We start from the raw sequence: 22,384 nt of genomic DNA on the forward strand, positions 1-22,384 counted from the left end.
AAGGAGTCGTGTTGCCGAAATTGGGCATCTGTACACCAGTGCCGGGTTAAATCTCAGAGACAGAGTTTTGGGTGAAGTAGAAAAGAATAGCTTTATTGCTTTGCCAGGCAAAGGGGCCAGAGCGGGCTAATGCCCTCAAAACTGTGTCCCTCCCTGGAGGGGGTAGTGAGGAGTCTCACAGTGTTCTAGGAGCAGGGCGTGGTCAACTCGTGGACATTCTTCTGATTGGTCGGTGGTGAGGTCATGGGGAGTCAGCATCATCAACCTTCTGGTTCCAACTGGTCTAGGGTCTACCTGTGTGGTCAGCACAAGGTTAACTTCTTCCACCTGGAGGGGGTTTCAGTATCTGCAAAACAGCTCAAAGGACATGGCTCAGAATATTATCTATAGCCCTTGAGGAAGAACTAAAGGTCCTTGACTTTGTTTAATGGCTAAAGTATTATTAGTTTGTCTTGCTTGACTGTTTTTCTTTCTTTCTGCATTTTCTCACTTCTCTGATTAAATTTATTCGTTGACTAAAGTTTTTCTACAGACAAAAGGCAGGCGGAGGACATGGGGGTGGGGGCGTTATTCTGGAAACGCCTCATAGGGCCCTGCTCAGTTACAGTCAGTAGAAGGAAAGTGTCAGAACAAAAAGAAAAACAGGCTTCCCTGGTGGCGCAGTGGTTGAGAGTCCGCCTGCCGATGCAGGGGACACGGGTTCGCGCCCCGGTCCGGGAAGATCCCACATTCCGCGGAGCGGCTGGGCCCGTGAGCCATGGCCGCTAAGCCTGCGCGTCCGGAACCTGTGCTGCGCAACGGGAGAGTCCACAACAGAGAGAGACGCGCGTACGGCAAAAAAAAAAAAAAAAAAAAAAAAATCTCCCCAGAGAATCGAATTCGACAGCACTGGGCCGGGGATACTACGTGACCTGGAGAGAAGGGAGATAAGCTAGTCCTGGGCCCATCGTTGCATGACAATCTGAAGGTCACAAAAATATAAGCCAGTACTTTTTACATTAACTATATTTCAATGAAAAAAGAAAGAAAGAGATTCTATTCAGCCGACTCAGGAGTGCCCACCGAGCTGATTTCCCTCTCCCAGCCCACCGATAGGCTCCTCTTGTGGCTAAACGGGATATTACCTCTAAGAGTCTAAGAAACACCAACCCAAGTGTCAATGCCGGGTTTGGACCTTACTAAAGTGAAGGTGTGTGGTGTCCCCCACAAGAGCTCCAGGAGGCCTGCAGTGAGGGCTGGATCATCCTGACTGTTTTCCCTGGAACGGTGGACCTGGTTTCCTAAGAGTGCACTGACATATCCATGGCTGGGGTGCACTCAGGTGGGTTGATCAGCTTAGCACACAAAGTACCCCCGACACACACTGCCAGCAGAGAATCAGATGCAGGCAGGGGAGGGGCGTGAGACCATCCCCTGGGGCAGGTGTTTGTCAGACTCTGGAATTGAACTCTACTTGCAAGCCAATAAATTAGCCTGTTATGTTTCATGGATGTGACAGAAGACAGGACAGCTCCGGAACACAGACAAAGAACTGATGATTATGGCACAGCAAGCAGCATGGCTCCTAAATCCCAGACAGTGACTCCACCGGACCCAGGTGCTAGGCTTGGAGGGAACACAGAGCTTGGGGAATGACAGCGAGCTGGCACAAGCCTGATCTTTTTCCAGAGGGGATCAATACCTCATCCCTGGAGGTGGCTCCATGAAGTACCCTGAGAAACAGCCTGGGTAAAGATAACACAGGACTTTGCATTGTCGAGACGCCCAGAACGTGCAGCGAGTTCAAAACCCATGGCAGATTGCCCCTCCCAACAGCACCCTCCCCAGCTCCTTGTCCCCAACCCCCACCTCTATGCCAGATTGGCCCACTGTCCACACGAGCTGATTGCTCATGCTGGTGAGGCAGGACTGCATCATGTTAGCATGTTAGCAATGATGCTAACACACTGATCTCTGGTTGCTCTCATGGGCGTGGGACGCAGGACGGGTTCAGGATTCTGGGCTATAGCAGCCCACAGCTCTACCCTTCTGTGTGAGTTTGGAGGTGGCGGGGAGAACCTGTGAGGTGCCCCCTCCAATCCACAGCACCCCAGGGCAGTGAGGGTGGCAGCTGGTGTCCAGCAACCTGGACGCCCAGCAACCTAGACACCCCCCTCTGTTTCTCAGATCAGGCTGGGGAGCGGGGAAAGCACCTATCTTTGTAGCTGGGCTTTCCAGATGAATTAAGCAGAGGAACATCCTCACTTGCAGTGATCAGTGTGGTGACTCAGTGCTCTCCTGGCCAGGCATAGCCATGAGGGTTATTATTGACTGCTCTTCTTGCTGCCCCCTTGGCCCTCCCCCTCCTCCTCCTCAGCCATATGGTTGGTGAGGTGTGGCTCAGGGTCCCCCTGTCTCTTGGGGATCCCCCTCCACCAAGGGGAGGGAGGGTCCTCCCGTAATTGGACAGCCCCCTCCAGCCCCTCTCACTGGCCCTGGAAAGCTCCAGGTGGTCCATGAGGCACAGGAACAGAGCAATGGGTCATTCTGTTTCTGTAGCCCCTCATGGGGGGGGCGTTGAAGAAATTTCCCAGAAACTATAGTAAAAAAAAAAGAAATAGAAAGTAGGAGAAAAGAGATTTTAAAAATTAACCTGGCTGGCAGGTTCAACAGCTACACAATAGGAGTTCCCTAAAGAAAGAATTGAGGAGGAATAGACTCATATCTTGCATTCCAAAATGCTAGAGAAAAAAATCAATTTTTTTACAAGCTTCCAGAGGGGACAAAAAAAAACAGGTCACATACTAAAGAATCAGAAATCAGAATGTCTCCAGACATTTCAAGTGTACCAATGAAAGCCAGAAGATGACAGAGAGATGCCTCAACTTCTGAAGAAAATAATTTCTAACCTAAACTTCTATACCTAGCCAAACTGTCACTCAAGTGTGAGGGTATAATATAGACATTTTCAGATATACAAGCACTCTAAAAATTTACCTCCAGAAGCTTCTTGGTAATGTGCTCCATCGAAATGAAAAAGTAAACTAAGAGAAGAATATATATATGGTATAGAGGACGTAGAAGGTGCCACACAGGTAAGAGATGGAATTCCCAAGATGAGGATGATGAAGGGAGATCCCAAGTGTGGAGAGCAACCTGTCTAAACCTGAGATTTCTGAATGTCTTGTGATGAGATTAATATGACTGGTGAGAAGCTTGCAGTTGAATAAGAACATCGAAAAGTAAAAACTATTAGCTCCATTGAAAATAAAAAGTTGTGTGGGAAAGTAAAATGATTATAGTTTACTACACAGCAGAGGTGTGACTATATTACAGAGTCACAATAATGAAAATAATGACGATCTAACCTAAATTGTCATATAAGGTATTTATGTTGGGAGGATGGATGATGGGAAATGGATGTGTGTGGTGGTGGAGGCTGGGAAAGGATGAAGGTAAATCATCATCTTCCAGGAGATTGACTTTATAATGAAATATCAAGAAAGCATTTTATTTAGAGACATGGAGGTAAGTATCTACAAAATAACCAGCTAAAAGATATGAAAGATATGAAAAGATATGAAAAATAGTCACGTGAAATATAAAGAAAAAATATTTTGGAAACCATATTACTTTTTGCATAAACCAAGCATTGGAAAAAAATACTTATGGTCTTAAGCAAAGAATTTTTACTGGAACATAATTAACAGAAAAAGGAAAGAATTGTGAAAAGGTCATGTAATTGGAAGTAATTGTGTGGAAATTTATTTAAAACAAAAAATGTGGCTCACACTTTGCTGTACAGCAGAAATTAACAGAACATTGTAAAACAACTATACTCCAATAAAAATTAATTTAAAAAAACGTGGCTCAAGCCTCAACTGCTTTTATAGCTTTATAGGATAAAATGATAAAAACGAAACATTAAATTTTTTTAAAAACAGAGATGGAAGTGATGTCGTGAACGAAGCAGGAAATGAAGCCAGACCACCTGACTGTGTACGGGGTCCAGAAGGCCATACATTCAGGGTCTCACACCTTCCAGGGAATGTTGGGTTGAAAGCTCTGGAGTAAAAACACAAATAAAAAAACAAAGAAGGGTAGCACTCTGGAGGTATGCCTACAATGGACAGATTCAACACGTTCAACAAAGAAATCCCAGCCTGAGTCCCTTTGGACCCTGCAGCCCCAGACACCCATCAGAAGTGGGAATCGGAGAGCAGCTCAGTGAAGTGGCTGAGGGCTGCCTGGAGGAGGAGTGCCCTGAGATGCTCAGAGGGATCACCTACTACCTGGACTAAGTGTTCACTTCTTCTTATGTTCTACTCATCAGCATTGAGCAAAAGAAGGGCCAAGAAACCTTGAGGAAAGGGGACATAGAGGGTGCATGACTCAGTGGAAGAGAAGGAGGAAGGCTTAGAGGTGTGGAACAGTGTGCCTCAGAATCCTGCTTAACCCACCAAAAGTACTCTCAAAAGCTGTAGGTTCAGGACAAGGTTGGGGACAGGGAAGGACACTGTCAGCCCACTCCTGAGACTCAAGAAAAGGGCCTAAGTCTGGATTCTGTCCTTGTCCTGAGCTCCCCAGGGAGACACTGGCCTGGATAAGCCCCATGGTTCTATAATTCTCACTCATGGTAGTATTTTTTTCTTACCCTGTATTTGGTGGACAATACGTGGAAATGCTGTCTTTAATAATTAGTCATGGAAGAAGAACCAAATAACTCAGAAGGAAGTAACACAGCCAGTGATATTTCAAAGCAACTTCTGACCTTTGAACAAATAAAGAATAACACGTGACAGGAGAAAAGTTTCAGATCAACGAGGAGACGTAGAGTCCACTTGAACAGTCCACGTGAACAGTCCAGGGATGAGGCAATGTGAGATCTGCCCCACTTACAACAGGAGAGATGGGCAAGGGGGAGAAAACCTCAGAAGACCTGAGCCCTGGCCAGGTGTGGGGACAAGGAGAGGGCACAGAGCCACTCGGACACCTAGAGAAACTTCCTGGAGGGGCTCAGACTTCAGGGGAAGCCTAAGACAGCTTGCCAAGAAGAGGTTAAAAAGATTGTTCCTGGGCTTCCCTGGTGGCGCAGTGGTTGAGAGTCCGCCTGCCGATGCAGGGGACATGGGTTCGTGCCCCGGTCCGGGAAGATCCCACATGCCGCGGAGCGGCTGGGCCCGTGAGCCATGGCCGCTGGGCCTGCGCGTCTGGAGCCTGTGCTCCGCAACGGGAGAGGCCACAACAGTGAGAGGTCCGCGTACCGCAAAAAAAAAAAAAAAAAAAAAATTGTTCCTGACCAGTCGGGTGTGAGACAGCTGAGATGTGAAGGTGGCAAGGTCCCGACAAGGGAAGCAACCCGAGGGTGGGGCGGGGCCATGGGCATCGACTGGGCACAGCAGGGAGGAAGAAGGGGTCCAGAGAGCCAAATGTGGGTCCTGCCATGGTCACCTCCTGCCCACCTAGCAAAGACCCACCAACAGATTCCCTGCGGGCAGGACCAACTTCCAGTGCAATCTGAGGATGTCCCCCCCGCCAGGAGAGGCTCGTTGCCACAAATTATCTCCTTCTCGACAGTTCCTCAGTCCCTAAGTACTACCTCGGCTCTCTATGGAGGATTTCTCTGGGGATCGTTCACCAGGGGATTGGAGGGATGGCATGCTCCGAATTAGGCAGGAGACACCAACCGGGTATAGGACTTAAATACATTCTCTGCTAATGCTCTCTTCAATTCAGCTGAATGCTGCTTTTCAACCTCGTTTCTCACTAGAACTGGCTGTTCCAGCCAAATAGACCTTGTTGTTTGTCGTCATCACACATTTTTAGTGTTTTCACTCTCTTTCCTTTGTTCATTTAGTGGTGAATTCATTCAAGAATTCTATATTGAGTATCTGTTTTCTGCTTGGTACTCTAGTAAGCACTGGAGACCCAGTAGAACAAGGTAGGTACAGCCCCTTCCTGCGTGGAGGTTACCCCAATTCTACTTACTGAAACAACCCTCACTGTTAAGGTCCAGCTGCAATCTCACCTCCTCCCACGACCGCTTCCATGATAACCAATTCCAACATGCACTCTTTTCATGCTGAGATTTCTTTCAGATAGAAATATCAGGGGAGATTTCAAGAAGAAGTCTGAGTGAAGCCTATCTGTACATCGTCTGAGGGTGTCACAAGAGATCCCAGACCACCCATCACTGAGGCTTTTTTTTTTTTTCCTTCCCAAGTGAAAAGAAAGAGAAAGAAAAGTAAAGAAATCAAAGCTGGGACTATCTGAGGGAAGAGCATTTGGGGCAGAGGGCACAGCAAATGCCAAGTCCTGGGGAAGGAAACATCTAGGTGTTTGAAAGACAGAATAAAGACGAGTGGGGCTGGACCATTGTGAACAAGAGGAAAGCCCTAAGAGAAGATGTCGAAACCAGATCACGTCGGACTTTGTAGGCCTTGGAAAAGAGTTTCTACTGCAAATGGAACTCCTGGTGGGTTTTAGCCAAGGTGGCAATATGATTTGATTTAAGTTTTTAAAATATCCCTTCGGCTGCTGTGTGAACTGACCACAGTGATGCAAGGAGGGAGATCAGGAAAACAGATCCAGGCCCCAGTGAAGGGCTTGGACCAGAGTGGCAGCAGTGGAGAAGGTAGTAAGCAGCCAGATTAGGATATATCCTGGAGATCAAGCCTACAGGACTTGCTGATGGATCTGCGAGCACTGGGTTTGCTGATGGGCTGCATACGAGCTGTTGGGGGGAAGGGACCACTCAAGTGTGCATCCCAGGTTTTTGCTCTGAGCCACTTCCTGCAGCCCCACCTCTGCAGGCTGTCACGTTGCACACGGGCTTCCTGTCTCAACTTCCTTTGATGGAAGCCCGGGCCTGGACTGTGGCAGAGATGATGCTGTGTGTCCACCAAGCCAATCCATTGTCTTCCTGGATACACAGGATGGCCTCAGTCCCCAGGCCCCGGACATCTAGGCAGGGCCATACGTCTCGGTCACTAATTGTGAAGTAAGTGAGAAACACACCTTTATTTTAAGCCTGTGAGATGCAGAAGGGTTTTTTTTTTGATAACTCGGTTTGTCTTTCACGATTAATGCATGGACTTTCTTCTATTTTCTGTGCCCACCCTCTCCTAGGATTTTCACTCCATTTCCATGGATTTGAAGCCATCAATCTGCTGAAAGCTCTCAAATTTGTATCTTCAGCCTAGGTGGCTGGATTAATATCCCCGACAGCAGGAGAGCTCCAGGAATTGGAAATACTTTCTACCGGCGAGGTTAATAACTGCTATTGATCATTCTTAAACAAAGTGGCCCAAACTGAAGCGACCCAACTGAACTTTTCCCTGAAGCCCCCTTGGCAGGTATCTCCTCATGCCCCTGGCTTCCCCAGAAGGGGCAGAAGGAGAGAAGACAACCCCCCCTCCCAGGTAGCCTCATTTTATTTTATTTTCCTCTTCCCCATATGGAGGTTAAAGTTCATCATAACTCTGAAGTACTCAGCACAGGATCAGCCCGATGACTCAAGGCCCCTAGGGTTTTCCTTTACGCAGTTACTTCCTAAATTTTCTCACATCCTCACATTGCAGCTCCTTGGTTGTTTATAGGAGATGAGCCTCTGCCCCACACACTACCTTCTAGTGGGTTCTCTTCCCGCCGGGCAAATGAGTCAGGGTGAGCAGCCTTGGAAGCTGGGGTGAGGGGCACTTTCTACCTTTCTCTATCTCCACCCTGAGTTATGAAATCTCTACGATGTGACTCTAACTTTGGGAGATCATCGCCCCCTTGAGAATCTGATGAAATGAGTTGGCCCCTGTAGCAGATGCCTTTGGTAACCTGCCCATAACCTGTCAGCACCCGACGTTCTTGTACATGACTGTATTAGTTTCCTAGGGCCGCCGTAACAGAACACCACACGATGGGTGGCTTAAAAAACAGAAATTTATTTCTCCCAGTTCTGGAGGCGAGAAAGCTGAGATCAGGTGTTGGCAGGGTTGGTTTCTCCTGAGGCCTCTCTCCTTGGCTTGCAGACGGCCATCTCCCTGTGTTGTCACGCAGTTGTCCCCCTGTGCACGCACACCCTGGTGTCTCCTGTGTGTCCAACTTTCCTGTTCTTATAAGGGCACCAGACAAATTGGATTAGAGCCCACCCTAATGGCCTCATTTTAACTCAATTACCCCTTTAAAGGCCCTATCTCTAAGTACAGTCATATCCTGAGGTACTGGGAGTTAGGGCTTCAACACATGAATTTGGGGGAACACAACTCAGCTCATCACATTGCCCTTGGATTGCAAACTTCTGCTTCTCTGCTCTGGGCTGATGCTTATTTTACACATTGCAAAACTATAAAGGCCTTCTGGGTAACAGTATGTCTTCTTAAGGATTCCAAGAAATGGAGAATTAAGTCCTAAACATCTGCAGTTTAATATAGGAAATTAACCTATTTAAATATGTTGTGATTTCTGACACAGTTAAATTGATTGCTTTCATCTCATCTTCTGTTTCCTAGTTACTGTGTTTTCTTGTTACTTCAAATGTACCATGTGTGAGACACGCAGCTTAGGACATGATGGTCAGCGTGACAGGCACAGCCCCTGCCTTTGCAGCACCTGCAATCTTGCAGAGCTGTATTCAGGAACATTCTTCGGTGCCACTTCTCTTTAGGAACCAGGGTCAGGGCTCTCCCAGCTCTCCTGACTCCAGCTGTCAGGCATCTCCCATCTTCCTCTCCACCCCTCTGGTTAAGAGGACCAAACACTGCCAGGTTGCAGTGGCTTGAGCAGTGATGGTGGGGCAAGACCTGGAGATAGTCAGTGCTCACAGGGCTTTTTTCTGGAAGGCCTAAGAATTGAACAGTGGTAGACAGCAGGGACAAAGAGGTGACACAGAGGAAACTTAGGAAGGTAACCGGGGGCTGTGTTCCTTCCTGCCGCCCAGGGCCCCTCCATGCCCTGGGCTCTAAGACCTGCCATTGCTATGATCAGAGCCTCGCCCAGGGCACTCCTCCCAGGCATCACCTCCTTGCCTCCACACTGGCTTCGGAGTGATTCTCCAGCCCCACCCCTTGCTCAGGAAACCATGTTTCTGCTGCTTCTCAAACGCAGGCAGGAGGAGGACTGCCTCCAGCTGCTGGTCTTTCCTCCGAGGGGGAATGGAAAGCAAAGAGACAGACACAGCTGTGGCTGGAAGCAGGGCCCGGGGGAGAGCTGGGGTTCAGGTGGGCTCTGGCCAGAAGGCTCTTTTCTCTGCGCTTCTACCTGTGGACAAGCCCTTGCTGGGGCCTCCAGGTGAGTGACACGGTCAGAGAGCAGCCAGGGGAGGGTGCCCAGGACGGGGCAGTTCACCACGTAGCCGCCCCTCATTGGCATTCCTTCTCACATCTCTCACCCTCTCTCCCCATGGTCACCAGGCTTGTGAAAGGCCCTTAGTGAAGCCATGCGACAGTTTTGCAACGTTTACATATTTTAAAAATCTGTCCCCGGAGCCACCGCTGTGAGTACCCCCAACGCCACCCCATCGCTGACCTTGATTTTGCCTTTCCCCACCCTAAGGGGGGGAGGGTCCCTCTCTCTGCTCTGTAAACAGAGCCAGAGCCTCTAAATCTTGCTTTATCAACAAGTCCAGCTCCTTGGCAAGATGTCACCCTTCCTGCCTGTGCACACTCCATGTCCCCAGTGGGCCGTGGAGTATGTGGTTTCAGGCTCACACGTGACGGAGAGCCTGGGGTCCATGGCTGGGAGGGAGGAGCCTGGGTTCCCAGTGTGGGTGCGTGCCCTCGTGGCCGGGAGCACCGGGGCAGGATGCTGTCCTGGGAAGAGGGGAAGGAGGAACAAATGCTTGGGCTGCATCTGTGCAGAGAATTCACTGGGAGACCCGGAGCTCTGAGAACCAGGGGAGTGTTTAGTCTAAGGCACGGGAGGCCTCCCAATCAGGAAAAAATCGTGGTATGTTGTGCATAACAGGACAGGGGAGAGTTCTCAGAATTTACGAGAAAAGCTCAGTCTAGACTGTTTCCTGGGTTCTGTTGTGCTGCCTTCTCCCCCTTCCTTCCTCTCCTCCAAACCCCCAAGCCATGCAGCCAGCTCTGGGCACCTCAAAACTCAGATGCCGGGGATCCGGCCGGGGCTGGGTGGTTGCAGCACTTTTCCTGATGGGGGAGAGGATGGGATTTGGAGCTCCTGGGAGCTGCTCAGATGCCCGACACACAGAAGAGGCCAGGCCCCTCTGTGTTAAGTCCCAGGCCTCGGAAGAAGGTGGGATTAGGAGACGGAGTCTGCGGCAGGGGCCAGGCAGAGAAAAATGATGGAATTACAACATTGCCCTTGCCGCCCTCAAGGGACCACAGGGATGAAGGAGCTCTCACCGCCCTGGGTCTTTCTTCTCTTTGTGAGGTTCCCGGTGTGTGAATGCTTTCAAATAAACAACGGGGTTTACAGCAAAAGCATCGCACTCCTTTAAGTTAGGCGTGAACCTTCCGTATTGGTCTCCCATTTCCACTTTGCTGTCCCGCAGGTGCCTCCGAGGCTCACGGCACCTGCTGAGGGGGCGGTTAGCTTCTCTGGACCCTTGAGCACGCAATCCTCACGTGCGGGGTCTTAAAACTCGTAGTGCGGGTCAGTCACAGTTCTTTCTTAGGCTAATGGACCGCAGCTGCGGCTTTCAGGATGCTCAGCGGGAAAGGCATTTTCGTCCTAGGATGCAGGCTCAGTTGCAGGTTCAAGTTATCGCCAGGAGAGGGCACTGTGTGTCCAGCTAACGGGCTCGGAGAGGTTCTCCCAGCAGCTCTTAAGAACCTGCAGGGCTTTGGCCGGGAGCCCTGGGTGAGAGGAGAGAGGAGGGCATCTCTCTTCCACTGTATTTGTTGATTCCTTTTATAATTATGGGATCATCTCACTCCGTTTTCACACCTATTCCCCAGCATTGCCACCTGGATGTCCTGAAGACGTCTCAGAATCACGAGTCCCAGTTCCAGCATGATCTTCCCCACTCCACCCCACCCCCAAAGAAAACCAAAACTACTTTCCCTCTTCACCGTCCTCCTCCTCTTCTACCTCCTGATCCTTCTCCTCTGGGTTTCTCCTTCCAACCACCCAAGCTAAGGTTCCTGTCCCTTCCCTTTCAGCCCCGGCAGCCTAGATGTCACCAAATTATGCTCTGACTCGGGCCCTTTTCTCCCGCAGACTGCTCCTGTCTTGCTGCACCTCCATCAATTATTCACAGCCCTCACAAGTCTGTCTCCTTTCCTAACATGCTCGATGCTCTGACAACACAGGTAAGATCACGTCATTTCTCTCTTAAATGTCAAGATGAGGTGGAAACAACCCAAGTGTCCATCAAAGGGTGAACAGATAAACAAAATGTGATCTATCCAAACAATGGAACATTATTCAACTTTAGAAAGGAAGGAAATCCTTACTCATGCTGCAACGTGGATGAACCTGAGGACATTCTACTAAGGAACAGAAGAGCTCGGCTTAATCCAGAACTGGCTGTTGGACCCAGAGACTTCTTGTCTGACTTACTTCACTTAACATAATGCCCTCAAGATCCCTCTATGTTGTCAAAAATGGCAGGATGTCCTTCTTTCTCATGGCTGAATAATCCCATATACCAGAAGAAGATAGATATCGCATCGTCTTTATCCATTTATCCCTAGATGGACACTTAGGTTGTTTCGGTATTTTTACTATGGCAAATAATGCTGCAATGAACAGGAATGCAGATATCTCTTTAAGATCCTGATTTCATTTCCTCTGGATATCTACCCAGAAGTGGGATTGCTGGGTCATATCGTAGTTCTATTTTTAATTTTTTGAAAAACCTCCATACTGTTCTCCATAGTCGTACCAATTTATATTCCCACCAATAATGCACCAGGTTCCCTTTTCTCTACATCCTCACCAGCTTTTGTTATCTCTTGTCTTTTTGATAACAGCCATTATAACAAATGTGAGGTGATATCTCATTGTCTTTTTTTTTGGCTGCATTGGGTCTTCATTGCTGTGCGCGGGTTTTCTCTAGTTGCAGCAAGTGGGGGCTGCTCTTCTTTGTGCGCAGGCTTCTCATTGCAGTGGCTTCTCTTGTTGCGGAGCACGGGCTCTAGGCTTGCGGGCTTCAGTAGTTGTGGCACACGGGCTCAGTAATTGTGGCTCGCGAACTCTAGAGTGCAGGCTCAGTATTTGTGGCTCACGGGCTTAGCTGCTCCGCGGCATGTGGGATCTTCCCGGACCAGGGCTCGAACCCGTATCCCCTGCATTGGCAGGCGAATTCTTAACCTCTACGCCACCAGGGAAGCTCCTCATTGTCGTTTTGATTTGCACTTTCTGGATGATTGGTGATACTGAGCATCTCTTCAAGTACCTGTTGGCAATTGGTATGTCTTCCTTGGGAAAACGTCTATTCAGGTCCTCTGTCCATTATACAATAAACAGATTATTAGGTTTTTGATGTTAAGTTGTATTAAGTTTCTTATACATTTTGGATAGTAGCTCTTTATTAGATAGATGGTTTGCAAATATTTTCTCCCTTTCCATAGGCTGCCTTTTCATTTTGCAGATTTTTTTCCCCTGAGCAGTTCTTTATTTTGATGCAATCCTACTTATTTATCTTTGCTTTTGTTGCTTGTGCTTTTGTTGTCATCTTCAAAAAATTGTTGCCAAGACCAAAGTCATGGAGCTTTTTCCTTGTGTTTTCTTCATTAGTTTCATGGTTTCAGGTCTTATATTTAAGTCTTTAATCCATTTCAAGTTAGTTTGTGTGAGTGGTAGAAGATAGGGGTCCAGTTTCATTCTTCTGCAGGTGGTAATCCAGTTTCCCAGCACCATTTACTGAAGACACTCTCCTGTCCCTACTGAGTCTTTCTGATGAGAGGCAGCCCCGGGCAGCAGAAAGTGAACTGACTGTGGTGGCACAGGTCCAGGTTCTGAGACACTCTGTCAGTGAGAGGCCCTGAGCCCTGAGCCACGGAGAACTTTCTCCATGTTGTTTCCTCCTCCTCTGCGGGGAGCTAGGATGAAAACCCACTGTGCTCCAAACTCTTAGCTGAAACAGGCCTGAATACATTTAAGGGGAGTTTCTCTTGCACATAAAAGTTCTGGATTTGATTTCCAAGTTGTTTCTTTCGATTCACTTTGCTGCCCCTGGAGTGGGGCACACGCCCTGGGAGACGAGGTCTTGCCGGGTCTGGCCCTGGTCCTCTCCCGCCATCTGCGATTCTGGCGAACCACTGAGGTGTGGGGCCTCCTGGGTCCTAGAGAGGACGCCTCGCCAGGCTGTCGCCGACTTACTTCCGGCCTTTGTGTGCCGCAGTCGACCGCGGCCCGGGGGGTCAGTTCTCTGAGCTCCTATCTGCGGGGCTGCACGGTGAGGCGTGGCTCTGAGGCCCCCAGGATGAAGGCGTGGGTTACCGGGTTACGCGATGCCAGTCTCGGCCTGTGGGGCCCAAGAAGGCCTGGCGGCCAGTTGCAGGCACCACGTCTCCCTACCCTCGCATTTTTGGTGTTGCCCTCCTTTTGTGCTCCCAGCCAGCCCGGGTGGACATACGGAGACTTGGGGCGGGAGCGGGAGTAGGTCCGAGGTTTGACCCCTCGTTCTGGCCTCCTTGGAGCCAGACTGGCAGCGGAGTTCAGGCCGTCCCCGCCCCCTCCCAAGTCTACAGAAACTCCTTTTGAAACGACCCTGTGGGAAATCCAGGTTGTTGAACCACAGAACACACGCTGGATCCCTTGGCTTTGCATGTTCTTTATTCTTCCACATGCACTTAATCAGCCGAGCGCTGGCCTGGGTGTAGGGGGAATAAACATCAGACTAGATTTTTGCATTTCCCGAGCTGGGCGCTCTAGCAAGGGAACTGACGTGTGTTGTCGATATAATGTGAGATACGACCGAGAGATGGAGAGATACCGATAAAGAGCTGCAGCGGCTGCGATCAAATCCTGAAGATTTTGCAAAGGGGGGTTGGGGCGGGGGTGGTATTCGAAGGAGAATAAAAATTGGATCTGTGGCACTGCCCTACCAGCCAAGGATATTCCGGATAGAGCTGGTGCAAAAGCCTAAAGGTGAAAGGGTGGGGAGAACTGCAGAGAGAGCAGTAAATATTTCAATACCATTCTGGTAAATGTTTATTCTGCACTGGGTAGTGGGGATTAATGAATGTGTGGCCACAAATCCCTGCTCTAGAGATTTCTTCTAAAAATAATGAAAGTGGTCCAAAGGTACAAACTTTCAGTTATAAGACATTCTGGAAATGTAACGTACAGCATGATGACTATAGTTAATATTGTGTTATGTGTTTGAAAGTTGTTAAGAGAGTGGATCTTAAAAGCCTGCATCACAAGAAAAAAAATTGTTAACTATGTGAGGTGATGGTGTTAAGTAATTGTGGTGGTCATTTCACAATATATACATATTATCAATCGTGTTGTACACCTGAAACTAATACAATACTATATGTCAATTCTATCTCAGTAAAACCGGGGGAATTTTTTTAAATAAAAGGGGAAGGTAGCTTGATGGAAGGGCTGTGAGGAAAGCTTGAGGCTATAGAGTTAGGGAGACATGGGCTAATACACAAAGATTAGGGACAAGTGTGCATAAGCCTTTCCAAAATAGAGCATGTGGCCACCGGAGCTTACGGGGAAAGAAGGGGCGAGTACTGTTCTGGATTGCCTCGCACCTTGCTGAGTTCAGCTTCATTGGTGTGCTTTGCTTGCAGGCGCCGGTGCTTTAGCAGCTCAAAACAGTAAACGGAGAAAACTTGTATATGAAACAATAGGGCTTCACTTTATACTAATACGGTTCCCCTGTTTACCGAGTGTGCATGAGCTTACTCACATTCCAGAAACACGGAGTCTAGGTAAACAGACTATCTGGTCACTGTTTTCTTCTGGTCCTTTTGTAATGCCTCAAGCTACATTTTTCTTAATTTCTCAGGAGGGGATGTGATGGATAATAATTATGGTTCTATTGCAGAGACTCACAATTATCAGAAATTGGGAAAGCATGTGGGGGGAAAAATGGGGTGGCGTGGATGAGATTGAAATATACACGATACAGGTAGTCCTCAAGTTACGAGGGTTCCGTTTACAGATGTTCTGTATGTACAGTGGCCGGATGCACCCTACCTCCTTCTTGCTCCACCCTCCCCCACGCCACCCCACCCCTAGAATCCACCACCCCTGAAGACGCTGACCAGAACCCAGGAGTTAAGGCGGAAGGACACGTGTGATGAGGCATCTCAGGGCAACCATGACTCACTGCCTTTTCCTGCCCCTCACTGCTTACCATTAAGTTATGCCGTCTCACACCCTTTCACAAGGCTGCACAAGCTCCCTCTTTACGTCCCTGCAACAGGCCCCTATCTTTCATCGTTTGCCTTTTACCTTAAAAGACACACTGTCCTTAACACAACATTGTAAATCAATTATACCTCAGTTAAAAAAAAAAAAAAAAAGCAACACTGTCCTTTATCCCCTCACCCTCTTCATACCATTTGTGAACTTAAAAATGACAATAATCACTGCTGATTTGACTCACAATAATCCAGAGATATAAGTGTATCAAGAAAAGAGAAGGCCATAAATATTAAAGTGAAATCACATGGGTGCCACCAGCACTTCAGTTATTTGAAAGCCCAGATACCTCACTCAGAATCCCCCCAGAAGTAATCTCTTTTTTCAGTAGTTCTCTAATCCTCGAAAACTAGCATGCAAACCAATATAGCATTTCTAACCCAATTTTATTGTTTTCCTTTTGTACGTCTATGCTAGGGTTTCTACTGATTTTCACTGCAGGTACACAGGGTTTTATCTACATGCTGTTTTACCTAAACTTTTGTGAGAGCATAACTGATGTCTACAGCACTACTTATTTGGGAAAATAAGCTCCAAATTCCCAAAAGCCAATCTATAACGGGACTATTGGAATATATTGTTATATGTTAGAGATAACCATTTACATGTTAGTGTTTTAGTCTTCGGATATTTATTTATTGTTGTAAATAATTTTTCTGCATTCAATCCACATTTATTGACCTTTTGCTAATATTTTCAGAAATAACACTTTTAATCATTCTGCATGGAAATCTTTCTAAAATTTATGACACCTGCCTGTGTGTGTATGATTTAACTCATTTTTCTCTGACTTGGTCAACATTATGAGTATCCTTTACACAATGACGCCCTCAGGGTTCTTTGCCCTACACAAAACGGTCTAATGTAACTTTCTTAGCTCCACTGCACATTTCTTTTTATTATTTTTATTTATTTATTTGCTTATTTATTTATTTATGGCTGCGTTGGGTCTTCGTTGCTGCACGCAGGCTTTCTCTAGTTGCGGCGAGCGGGGACTCCTCTTCGTTGCGGTGTGCGGGCTTCTCATTGCGGTGGCTTCTCTTGTTGCGGAGCGCGGGCTCTAGGCATGCGGGCTTCAGTCGTTGTGGCGCACGGGCTCAGTAGTTGTGGTGCACGGGCTCAGTAGTTGTGGCTCGCGGGCTCTAGAGCGCAGGCTCAGTAGTTGTGGCTCACGGGCTTAGGTGCTCCGCGACATGTGGGATCTTCCCGGACCAGGGCTCGAACCCGTGTCCCCTGCTTTGGCAGGCGGATTCTTAACCACTGCGCCACCAGGGAAGTCCTGTACATTTCTTTTAAAAGAAAAAGTAAACAGAAGTCTCATATACACAGATAATTTGCGCAGACAATTAAATATGAATCCTACTCTCATGGCAGTTATTATAATAGTCTGAAGCTTTTTAAGTTATTTCTAAATGACTCGAGAAGTCTGAATTTGTTTAAAATGGCATTCTTGGCACAATCCTTCCCATTCACCATTTTAAAGACATGGTTTAACACAAATGTTTACTTAGTTATGTTCAAAGAGGAACTCTAAGCCTGCTTAAGAATAAAAGCTCTATCCTTTGCTTGGGGCTTTGTCCTTGTTATTTCTACAGACTGCCGTGATATTTCTTATCCCATCTATGTAGTAAACTTATTTACAGGAGTGAAGTGATTCGTACACACTTGTTTTCCAATTTCCTTTAGGCAATGGATAGGAAAACATTATTTCCTGGATCCACTCTGTCCTGTCATCACTTATCCCTCCTGGTCCCACTTGGAATGTCAAAACACCCTCTTTCTGGGAGCAGGTCTGTAATCACAGTCTGTTCTCAACCACATGGTCCTGCTGCTGGGAGGGTAGGATGGGAAGTAAAACCACAGCAGGGATGAATCTCTTTCAAGGAAGTCCCCTTCTCAATGGCTCTATCTGTGGTAGAGCGTTGCCCAGTGACGAGAAACGCTACGCCACCAAAGGGTCCATCCCAGAGGACTAGACTGTGCTGAGCCTTGGTTTTGTCTGTTTTTAAGTGGAGACTTCAAACTCGCCCTCCCACCTTGCCTCCCACCTCAATGAAGAGTTGATGAGAAAGGACAGATGAAAGCACTGTGGAAACTACAGAACATTAACACATGTCACAGCCACAAGGCATTAAGCGTCTCTAGGAACCACCCATGGTACTAGATGCTTTGTAGCCGTGATAGGATCTTTTTTTTTTTCTTGAAGACTATAGAGTTTTTGTTTAACTGCATCGATCTTATATATATGTTTTCTTTGTCTCATGCTGAAAATCTCAGTTCTCAAAGAAATCAATATAATCATTCATTTACTTTATTCCATGTTACACAAAAACTATGGAACACTTCACGAATTTGCGTGTCATCCTTGCTCAGGGGCCATGCTAATCTTCTCTGTATCGTTCCAATTTAAGTATATGTCCTGCCGAAGCAAGCACAGGATCATTTTTAAAAGTCAGAACAGTTGCCAAAATGCATCAGCTGCAGAGTGGCAGAGGCTAGTCTGTTCAGGTTCAAAGCTCAGGCTCTTTTCACTAAAACCCTCCAGATATAGGCTCTTACTGTGCTCACACTTTAGAACAGGCCAAAAGCCATCTGGAAAACCCATGGGCTCTATGCATTAGGGAGAGTTTGGCTGCGCAATATTCAAAAGGAAAACTGAAGTGTTTAAGACAAGAGGGTAGTATGGTCTTGTGTTCTGGAGATAGCCAGAGATGCTGGAATATTCTGTACCCCAAATTTTGTCTTCTTCATATTATCATATAGATGCACAAATGACAACCGACATGGAAAAACAGAAGGACTTGATTGGTTTTTTTTGAAAACTGCTACACAACAACAGCAAAAAGAAGTTTTTCTTTGTTTAAGAAATGCAAAGGAGTCCTTTTCCACTGGGGCTAAAATGTTTTCTTTCGGTTTTGAGAACTGTTCAATTTATCACCTGAATACAGGCATGTGTTTTACTCTATAGAAAAATTCTGGAGCTCTCGCTTCCTGCCCCAGAAATGCCCGGCTGCTTCTCAGTCACGCGTTGGTGTCACCTTGGGACCATCCCCACCCCCCATATGTTGGATTTCCTGCTTCCGGATCCCCTTTCTCTCCTGATTATTCCTCCTTTTGGTGAAGCATACCCTTCTAGAAGCATCCTGAGATAGAGTGCCTGTTGGAGTTCATATTTTGAGACCTTGCATATCTGAAAATGTCTTTTTGCTCTCCTTTAAAAAAACTCTTTTTTTTAGTTTGGGCATAAAGTTCTAGTTTGGAAATTATTTTCCCATGGAATTTTGTCTCCTAACTTCTAATATTGCGATTGAGCCACCAAGGAACATTCTGATTCTTCGTCCTTTATATGAGAACTCGTTTTGATTTCTGGAAATCTTTAGGCTCAAAAATTTCACATCTATGGTTTGTTTCTTTCCCATTCATTTTGCTGAGTATTCAGTGGGCTGTGCATGTTCTCTATTTCTGAGGAATTATCTTAAATTCTTTTACTTACAATTTCCCCCACTTCATTTTCTCTGTTCTCTCCTTGCAAAATTCCTAAAAGTCAGATGTGGGACCTCCTGGGTTGCTTCTCTCATTTTCATTTTCCAGTCATTTTCTAAAATTTCTTTGTCTTTTTTGTTCTATTTGCTGTCCTATTTCCTTAACCTTCTCTTCTGTTGAAGTTTCCATTTTTGCTCCAATAATTTCCATTTCAAAGATACTCCTTTTGTTTTCTGAGTGTTCCTTTTATAGAGCACCCTGCAATTTCCTCTCATATCTCTGAGGACGTTAACAGCAGAGGTTCTTGTTCACGATTTTCTCCTGCTCCCTCCATTGCCATGGTTTCCTGGTCTTTCTCTTGTTGTGGCTGCTGTTATTTCATGGGCTAGAGATGACCTCAGTGTTTTTTACTTCTTCACAGCAGGCTCCAAGCCCACCAGTGCTAAATTCAAATCCTCACACATCCGACTGCTTTAAATATAGCCCAAAGAAGGGTATTTTTAGCCACCTGAGCCTGCCCACTTTGAAAAACTGCACCCAGCATCAGCTTACCTTAGATAAGACAAACCCTGGGGCCATGAAAGACCCCAAATCTGCTCTTGCCCTTCAGGGGTCTCTGACCTGGAAACTCCCCACCGCACTGCTGAGTGATGCCACGGAGACACAAAAGTCCCTTCTGTGATTCCACTCTCTCCTGGGAGTTCCCTTGCCCTGTTCCTGCTCTGGGTGCCACAGCTGCCCCTGTAAGGTCTCCTGCAGCTGTCTGTAAGGTCCTTTTCATGCAGTCCCGACCCAGTAGGCCTGTTCTGTGATCCTGACACATCATGGTCCCATCTCTTCCTTGATCAGCCCTGAAATTCTCCACCTCACCAGACGTAAAGATGGGGGCTTTGCTCACATGTCTTGGCCGTCCACTCACATGTCATCGTGGGACTCTGGAAGGTCCTGGCTGTGGGCAGGGCTTGTCCACCACGAGCTTCCCTCAACTCCCAACTGTCAGCATCTAGATCTCGTCTCTTGGTCAGTTTCTCCGGGGGAAAACCCTCTAGTCTCCCTCCTGAGGAGTCCAAGCCTGGCTGCCAGTACTCCAGATGCCCGGGGAGGAAAGGACCTGACCCTTGAAGGGCAGGGGGTGAAGGACAAGGCCACTCGTCCACTGTGGGTCTGGGAGCCTGCACCCCTCAGGCTACCAACTAGACCCAGCTGGATCGAGGCCACCAGGCGCAGCTGAGGTGTGGGTGCTGTACCAAAAACAAGGGGTTAAATAAATATCTACCTCCTGAATGAGACCCTCCTCCCAAGCCCCTGTCCCAGGCACATAGTTTTTCCTAGGACAGGAGATGGCAAACTTCTTCTGTAAAGGGCCAGACAGCAAATATTTTAGGCTTTGCAGGCCACGTGGTCGATGTTACAACTCTTCAACTCTGCCATCCTAGCGCAAAGGCAACTGTGTAAACGAAGAAGAGTGGCTACCTTCCAAAGTCGCTTTATTTATGGGCTGAAATTTGAATTTAATATAATTTTCACATGTCATGAAAATGATTCTTTTGATTTTTTTCCCAAGCATTTAAAAACATAAAATTCTATATATAAAATAGATAACCAACAAGGACCTACTGTACAGCACAGGGAACCCTACTCAATGTTCTGTAATAACATATATGGGAAAAGAATCTGAAAAAGAATGACTGTATGCATATGTATAACTGAATCACTTTGCTGTACACCTGAAACTAATACAACATTGCAAATCAACTATACTCCAACAAAATTTAAAAAAATAAAAATAAAAACATAAAATTCTTAGGTCGCTAGCTCTACAAAAAATGTATCAAGCTGCAGTTGGCCCAGTGGTGGAAGTTTGCCCATCCCAGTCCTGGAACATCGTGGTCGAGGGTTTATTGTCAAAGGCCTCTGAACCTCTCTTACTCCTTCCCTTAGCAATGCTCCCAGCGCTGATTTTTACCTGTAGGTATGAGGGTTACCGGTTCTCTCTCCCTCGTGCAGCCTCCAAGACGTGCCGTGGAAATGTAGACATTTATGAACTGCCTTGGAGTGGAAAAGGTGGTGACAGCGATTCCGAGAGTTCCTGCCAAGTTCTACCCCGGGTGGAACAAGTCGCTGATTGTTCTCTTTCCCTGGATTTTACCCAAGGTGATACAGGAATGCAGTGAGAGGAGATGTCTGGGGAGGGTGGGGCCCCTGAGACAGAGCCCTGACTCCCAGGCCTTGAGCTTATGAGTCAGAACCTCTGTCTCCGGCAAGAAAGATTGTTTTCCGTAGGCCAGGACCTTCTTAGCTCAGCTTCCAAGTTGTCAAGGAAAGAAATCCTCAGTTGTGGGGGCAAAATGGGGGTTTGGCAGAGAGAAGAGCTGCTTCTGCCACTTCTTTTTATTTTTCAGTTAATTTTTATTGGAGTGTAGTTGATTTACAAGGCTGTGTTAGTTTCAGGTGTGCAGCAAAGTGAATCAGTTATACATACACATAAATCCACTCTTTTTTAGATTCTTTTCCCATATAGGTCATTACAGAGTATTGAGTAGGGTTCCCTGTGCTCTACAGTAGGTCCTTATTAGTTATCTATTTTATATATAGCAGTGTGTTTATGTCAGTCCCAATCTTCCGATTCTTAACGTGCATTTTGGGGGCAAATCAGGTCTACCTGCTAAGCCTCAATTTCTTTATCTCTAAAATGGGGATAATCATTCCCTACCTCATTGGGTAGTTGTGTGGATTAATAAAATAACATACCCCCTAAAGTCCCCATCACATCAAAGGGGCTCAACAAATGGCAGAGAGTATAGTTTTAATTTATCTGGACAAGGAAACTCAGAGAGGTTAAGGCACCATCCAAAAGACACACAGCTCATTAAGGGTGGAGGCAGGAATAGAGTTTGTTTTCTCGACTCTCCAGCGGATATTCTTTCTTCTACACTGCACTGCTGGAAGAGGAGGTTTTAGTTCTTTTTCTTACCACACCTGAAATTCTACAGTAGGGAAGGTGTCAGGGATGAAGGATATCAGGTCTGTTCCCCCCCTTTTCTCACAGCCCGCTTGGTTTCTGCTGCAGGGGACAGACCCACTCCTCCCATGGCCAGACACTGGGCAAAGCAGACCTCTCTGCATCACACGGCACAGGGAGTATTGATGGGCAACACCTCTTCTCCCCCTCCCCTCTCCCTCCTCCCTGCAGCCACCCCCATCTCTACCACCACCCGCTTCCTGATTCAAGCTCCCTTCCTCTGGACAGTTACAAAGATTCTTTGTAATGTGTTTACACAGGGAGGAGTGAGAGCAGGGGCCTGGCTGTACTCAAACCACAGGGGCCCCCAGCCCTGTTTACAGAAAGAGAGAAGGAGAGCCAAGACAGATGACCCCGTTGCCTGGGGGCCCGGATTGAAAACAGAACCCAAGTCCAGAGCCCAAGGCTCCTCGTTTCCTGGGGTTCATCACACAGAAGCAGCACTGAGGCGCTGCTACCCAGGAGGCCTGTTTACTCGGCTGGGTGAGAGCTGTTTGCACAGGGAGGGAGGTGGCAGTGCCGTCTGGCTGTTCTCTGGCTGAGCGGGGAAGCGGGCGG

At 47.3% G+C, this 22,384-nt stretch overlaps 1 long non-coding RNA gene and 1 other non-coding gene across 2 annotated transcripts; both read right to left on the reverse strand.

Annotated features, from left to right (window-relative positions):
• Positions 1-780: 780 nt before the first annotated feature.
• Positions 781-20,940, reverse strand: LOC113630469 (uncharacterized). Its single transcript, XR_003436987.1, has 3 exons — positions 20,771-20,940; positions 6,784-8,812; positions 781-4,044 (listed from the first exon to the last, which is right to left on the reverse strand). It is a non-coding gene; the product is annotated as an uncharacterized LOC113630469 (long non-coding RNA).
• Positions 17,650-17,754, reverse strand: LOC113630831 (U6 spliceosomal RNA). Its single transcript, XR_003437110.1, has one exon. It is a non-coding gene; the product is annotated as a U6 spliceosomal RNA (small nuclear RNA).
• Positions 20,941-22,384: the final 1,444 nt, after the last annotated feature.

Source organism: Aethalodelphis obliquidens, unplaced genomic scaffold, assembly GCF_003676395.1.
Source record: "Aethalodelphis obliquidens isolate GAN/ISIS:26980383/991018 unplaced genomic scaffold, ASM367639v1 scaffold30, whole genome shotgun sequence".
In the NCBI taxonomy this organism is placed as follows: Eukaryota; Metazoa; Chordata; class Mammalia; order Artiodactyla; family Delphinidae; genus Aethalodelphis; species Aethalodelphis obliquidens.